Raw genomic sequence first — 6000 nt, forward strand, 5'->3', positions numbered from 1 at the left:
GTCTCCCAACTAACACTATATGCATTTCTGAATTCACCCATATGTGCTACATGCCCTGCCCATCTCAAATATCTGTATTTATTGTTCCTAATTATGTTAGGTGAAGAATAGAATGCATGCAGTTCCTCATTGTGTAACTTTCTCCATTCTTCTGTAACTTCATCCCTCTTAGCCCCAAATATTTTCCTAAGCACCTTGTTCTCGAATACCCTTAACCTCTGTTCCTCTACCAAGTTTCACAACCGTACAGAACAACCAGTAATATAGCTGTTTTATAAATTCTAAGTTTCAGTTTTTTTAAACCATTACTTATACAGTATATAGATGTTGATAATTTGTCTTGTATCATATTTAACTTAATAGTGTTGTATTGTGAAGTGTAATAACAAAACTAACACTGAAAATTGTGCCATATCTGATTTCTTAACTATAACAATCGAGACTGAAAATTCAGACGGTTTAAATTTCAACTAATCAAGATCAGCTGGCAAACCACTAACCTTCAAGGAATCAACTACTTGAAAATTTACGAAACAGAGTTTATTTTAGTTACTGAAAAGTTATATCAAATTTAAATATATTGTATAACTTATATTTTTTAATCAAATAGTGTAATTATATTTTTTAGTAAAAAAAAAAACAAGTCTGAAATCACTGGGGGGGGGGGGGGGAAATTACTGAAAAGTTATATCAAATATAAATATATTGTATAACTTATATTTTTTAATCAAATAGTGTAATTATATTTTTTAGTAAAAAAAAAAAAACAAGTCTGAAATCACTGGGGGGGGGGGGATGGGGAATTACTGAAAAGTTATATCAAATTTAAATATATTGTATAACTTATATTTTTTAATCAAATAGTGTAATTATATTTTTTAGTTAAAAAAAAACAAGTCTGAAATCACTGGGGGCAGGGGGAGGGGGAGATATACGTCCTAGTATCTGGGAAGAAATTCCTATTCCCCTGGACCACTTCCTGAATTCATCACTTTATGTGAATATTTTTAATAGTACTTACACAGTCAGAATTCAAGCTAATGATTTGTTGTAAAAAAGAAAGATGTCTGATTCCCAGCAAATCCTCTTAAGTTTTATGGTACCATAATTTCCCACAACTATGGTCCTGGAACACTACTATGATCCACGATACAACCATTCAAATTTTTACCACTACACAACATAGTACCTCGTTAATCCACATTTTTGCAGTATTGAAGTTTGAAGTGAAGTCACCGCAGCTATCTATGAATGGTCTATGACACTTCTACAGTGTTGTTTGAATGGTTGTATCGTGGACTATAGTTCTGGGAAATTACAGTACCATGTATGATATTACTGTAGAACGGATTTTTTTCTTGGTGCATGGGTTTTATCTCCCATTCACCATTTTATTAATAGTATGTATTTTTATTATTATATTTAATTTAGAAACATGTATGTATTCAGAATAATCTTGGCTTTTTACACGTTCAGGATTAAGATATATTAAAATAAATTTCGAGAGACAACACATCTGATGAGAACATTTAAAAAGTGTCTGGAGTTATAAAGAAATTGAAAGTCGTGTTCGAAGAAGCCATCTGAAGAAATGGGATACCACACAAACTACGGTATTTAAAATGTTCTTGGAGTGCAGAAGAAGATTGCCATTTCTTTATTAATTCTTTGTAGTGATTAAGTCTCGTGACCAGAACGTAGTACAAAATGGAAGTAAAAAAATTGGAAATTTATGTTTTGAAACCATGAAAAAATTCAAATAGGCCTACCTTGGAGCAACAGTAATGGGCAGGGCATCTAGCATGAATGGGTGAATCCAGAGTGTCAGTTGGGAGACTTTTGAGTAATGAAAAGTTAAGATTTGTTTGGATCAAATTTCTGCACATTTAAAGGACAAAATTAAAATTCTTTCAATCATCTATTATCATAATAGGTCTACACTGCTATCATAAATTGACTGAACATATTGGAAATTCAATCAATGGCTTTCCCAAAACATGCTATGACATGTTCCACATAAAACAATCTTTATCTCGAAAACGAGCAAAATTGTGTTAAACTTTTTTGTTTGAAGTATCTCAAAGAATAACCTTAAACTAATGACATTACTTCTGTTCATCCTGTACAGTTAAACATGATTACAATGTCCTAAAGGCTACTTAAATGAAACGCATATTTTTTAAAGTTCTAATTCTGTGATTTATTAAGCATATTAAATTACGTAGAATTGTCAAGAAGGCATCAGAAAATAAATACAAATGTGTAGGTATCTACAAAATTAATATTATTGTATTAAAATCGAAAAAATATTTGGGCTAAGAGGCATGAAGGTACAGTTGAATGGAGAAAATTACACAACACAGAACTGCACGCATTTCATTCTTCACCTAACACAATTTAGGAACATTAAATCCAGACGTTTGAGATAGGCAGGGGATGTAGCACAGATGGATGAATTCAGAAATGCATATAGAGTATTAGTTTGAAGATCTTTGGGGAGGCCAAGACGTAAATGGGAGGATAATATTAAATTAAATTTGAGGGAGATGGGATATGATGGTAGGGATTGGATTAATCTAGCTCAGAATAGGGACTGATGACGGACTTACGTGAGGGCGGCAATGAACCTCCAGGTTCTGTAATAGCCATTTGTAAGTAAGTAAGTTATTAAAAATCGATTACCAATAATATTAATTGATTTTTCGTTGAATGGTTTAGGTATTTAAATGTCGATGAATGTTAATATGTCCCGCAAATGTTCCACATTCTGGTCTGAGATATCTGGCAACACTGGACGAAGGCATTAAGAATGGAATGGTGATAATGCCCCTGTAATCACTATGTAATGTTACTCACACATGCAAATTTATAATCTAAATATGATTCGCTGTTTACATTTTGTCGTTAACAGTCAATGCATACAAGAATTAAATAAGTTATACATCAAGGTGCTAAGAAATATCAGGCTTATGTCTACGTCATGTGGCACGCTGACTAGAGACACATTTGTATTTATTTTCTGATGCCTTCTTGACAATTCTACGTAATTTAATATGCTTAATAAATCACAGAAGAAGAAGCCTCACCAAAAATGTAACTTTCAAAACAGTCTTAAGTTGTATGCATTTCATTGCGTCTTACGTTCTTCCTTTGTTTGGTTATTCTTTAGATATAGACATTATGGTCGTGCTGTTTTTCTTTCTTGTGCAGCTATAGGCCTAGGCCTGCTATAACTATAGCATTATGCATATGGCTATAGTCCTGTCGCTCTAATTTCCGGCAACCAATTGCGTTGTAGGTCGGCTACATTTAAACGTGTGCATATTGTGATTTGCTGATTCATTTCTTAAGGCTCAATAAATACTTAATATAATCGCCCGCCATTTTAGTTCTTTAGTTGGCGTTCGCAGAAAGCACACAAAGACATTTGCCGCTCAATTATTTGCTGAATTACATTGCGTTTGATTTATTATCATAGGAGTTACGACATGATAATGTTTAACGGTGTTGCAAATAGATTCCTCGTATGGTAGTTCGGCAACGTAAGAACAAAAATGGCGAATGATACTACCTACCTAGACTTTATAGAGCCTTCACTTTCTAAGACGTAAGCAAAGAGGCGGAGTCACACCGGAAATAACAGCGTCGGGACTATAATTTCCTTTATTTGAAAAGAATAAATAGGCCTACATATCGTTGACTTGTAGTAGATGATGGCGTGTTAATTTTCGGTTAAAATTCAACCTGAAAATAATTGTTTAGGCACTTCTGTTTAATTCATATTGCAATATTCATTTTTATATCGTTTTATTTATTAAGACTACTCAGAATGATAATGTGGTAATTTATATGTTGACAATGGAACAACGGTAAAATGAGAAAGGGACGGGAAACTGAATTACTTAAAATTCATGGCACAACAATCCTTGGAAGATTACTTCACGTCCTCATGCCTCAGCAGAGATGAAGGATCATCCAATCAGTATTGGGGTAATGGTCAATATGATGAACCCTCTAGTCATTATACCGGGTTGGGTATGAATAAATGGCCAGTCATATCTTGCCAGACATTCACATCACCTGATCTGAAACTGTTCTTTCTCTTATACTAAAACTATTCTTTCTGCTACACTCAGCCTTTCCACAGCTTCATTTATAATTCCATTATATCTCATTAAAATACCTTCGGGTAAAATAGTTTTCTATAAACTTGAAAATTCAATAAAATAAATAATTGATTTACGAAAAATTTTAGTTTCAGATCAAGTAAGATGAGACGGCTGGTTATTCGTACCCAACTCTATAGCTAGCTTATGAAACCGGATTTCAATAATCATTATAGCTCCCAAAATTTACCACAATAGTCACTGGCTGGAATTTAATGTGAAAATTTGTTTCTTCACGAATATTAAAACCAGCGCTTACTCCACATAACTAGCTAGTCCAAAGCATGAATGCCTAAAGGTACATCTACACGGTTCAACTTTTCAAGGAATGCATGCAAGATTGATATTTAATATTAATTAATATTACACTACTGTACACTACGAACGCACCCACACAGGAAACAAGAGGCGCCAACACCAACAACGACCAGTTCTGAAGATGACCCAAAATAGGTCGACACATGTTAACAAGATATGTTAAAATTTAACACAAGAAAGACTTATCATACATATTCCGAAGTGATACAGTGTTAAAAGTTGTGTAATCAAGAAGTATTAATTAATTGTATTGTATTGTATTTATTTATTCCCTGTACAATCTGTTACAGATTATAAGTTTTAGTTATATATACTGTACATAGTAAAGATGACGTTCAAAACTGCGCACCATGTAGATACAAATCTTCATGCATCTTAATTAAACAAGTGATTGATTTAAACTTGATTCTTTCAATATTCTTCCCAGATTGCGTATGTATGCGCATGGAAATTTGAACCGTGTAGATGAAGCTTTAGATGACACAACTATGGCACGGGACGAATTACTGGTAACTATTCGAAGAAAATCAGTCTTCGCAGTTTGTTTGTTTTAATTTTAGATGCCTAAGATTTGAAAATCTTATGAGCTGACGTTCATTTTTGTTTTACATTGAGAACCTCACAATATTACCAGGGCTTGAACTTCGATTGTTCAATGAGAAGTAGTCAGCCGTGTAAGCTACTGGTAGATCTATTAATGTTCTTTTTTAACGGATTAGATCGTTGATATTTATAAATCAGACCCAATACTGTAGTATTTAGCATTAAGTTATCCATACTTAAATTGTCGTTAATTTCCTTCACTACTCATTATTATTCCAATCGTTTTATTTTACTTCAACTGATATTAAAGAGAAATGTATGCTGTTATTTATTTTACCGCATTTATATTTATGAGATACATGAGGTAAAATGTATCAGAAGTTAATAATATTATGGGAAAGAAACTGGAACCCTACCCCATTATCTCCTGGCCTGGCTGCCTCATTAGTGGTGCCTTGTTTGGCTTGTTTGCACCACTTGAGGTTCAGACCTGTCTTCGGACAGTTCACTAAACAACAACAATAATTTTACATTTTAAATATTTTTTTTTCTCTCAAATGCCACCAGGTCGTCAATTGACATTTCTGGTCTCTCTTGGCAAGGCTTATTTGTAACCAGGGTGCGAATTAAGATTTCTGAGTGGAGGATAGAATCCTAGACAGAGAATACCATACATAAAATTATTATTATCCTCATTCGATATGGCTCAACGCTTGGTCGCACTGAGTTGCCTGTCTTGCATCTTGATTATAATAATAATTATATCCATGAGCGGGCTTAAGATAAGATGTGTAATTCCTAAGTTATTGATTGTTGTCAGCTTGCTGGTGATGACAATACATCAATATTACTTTCTTTGCTTACTTTATACTGTACTTTATAAAGTATACTCGGATGAAAACAATTTATATTTTGTGAGGCAGGATAGAAGTTATCCCTGGGAGGGATGTTAATATGAATTTATGAGAGGAGG

Source organism: Periplaneta americana, chromosome 17, assembly GCF_040183065.1.
Source record: "Periplaneta americana isolate PAMFEO1 chromosome 17, P.americana_PAMFEO1_priV1, whole genome shotgun sequence".
Taxonomy (NCBI): Eukaryota; Metazoa; Arthropoda; class Insecta; order Blattodea; family Blattidae; genus Periplaneta; species Periplaneta americana.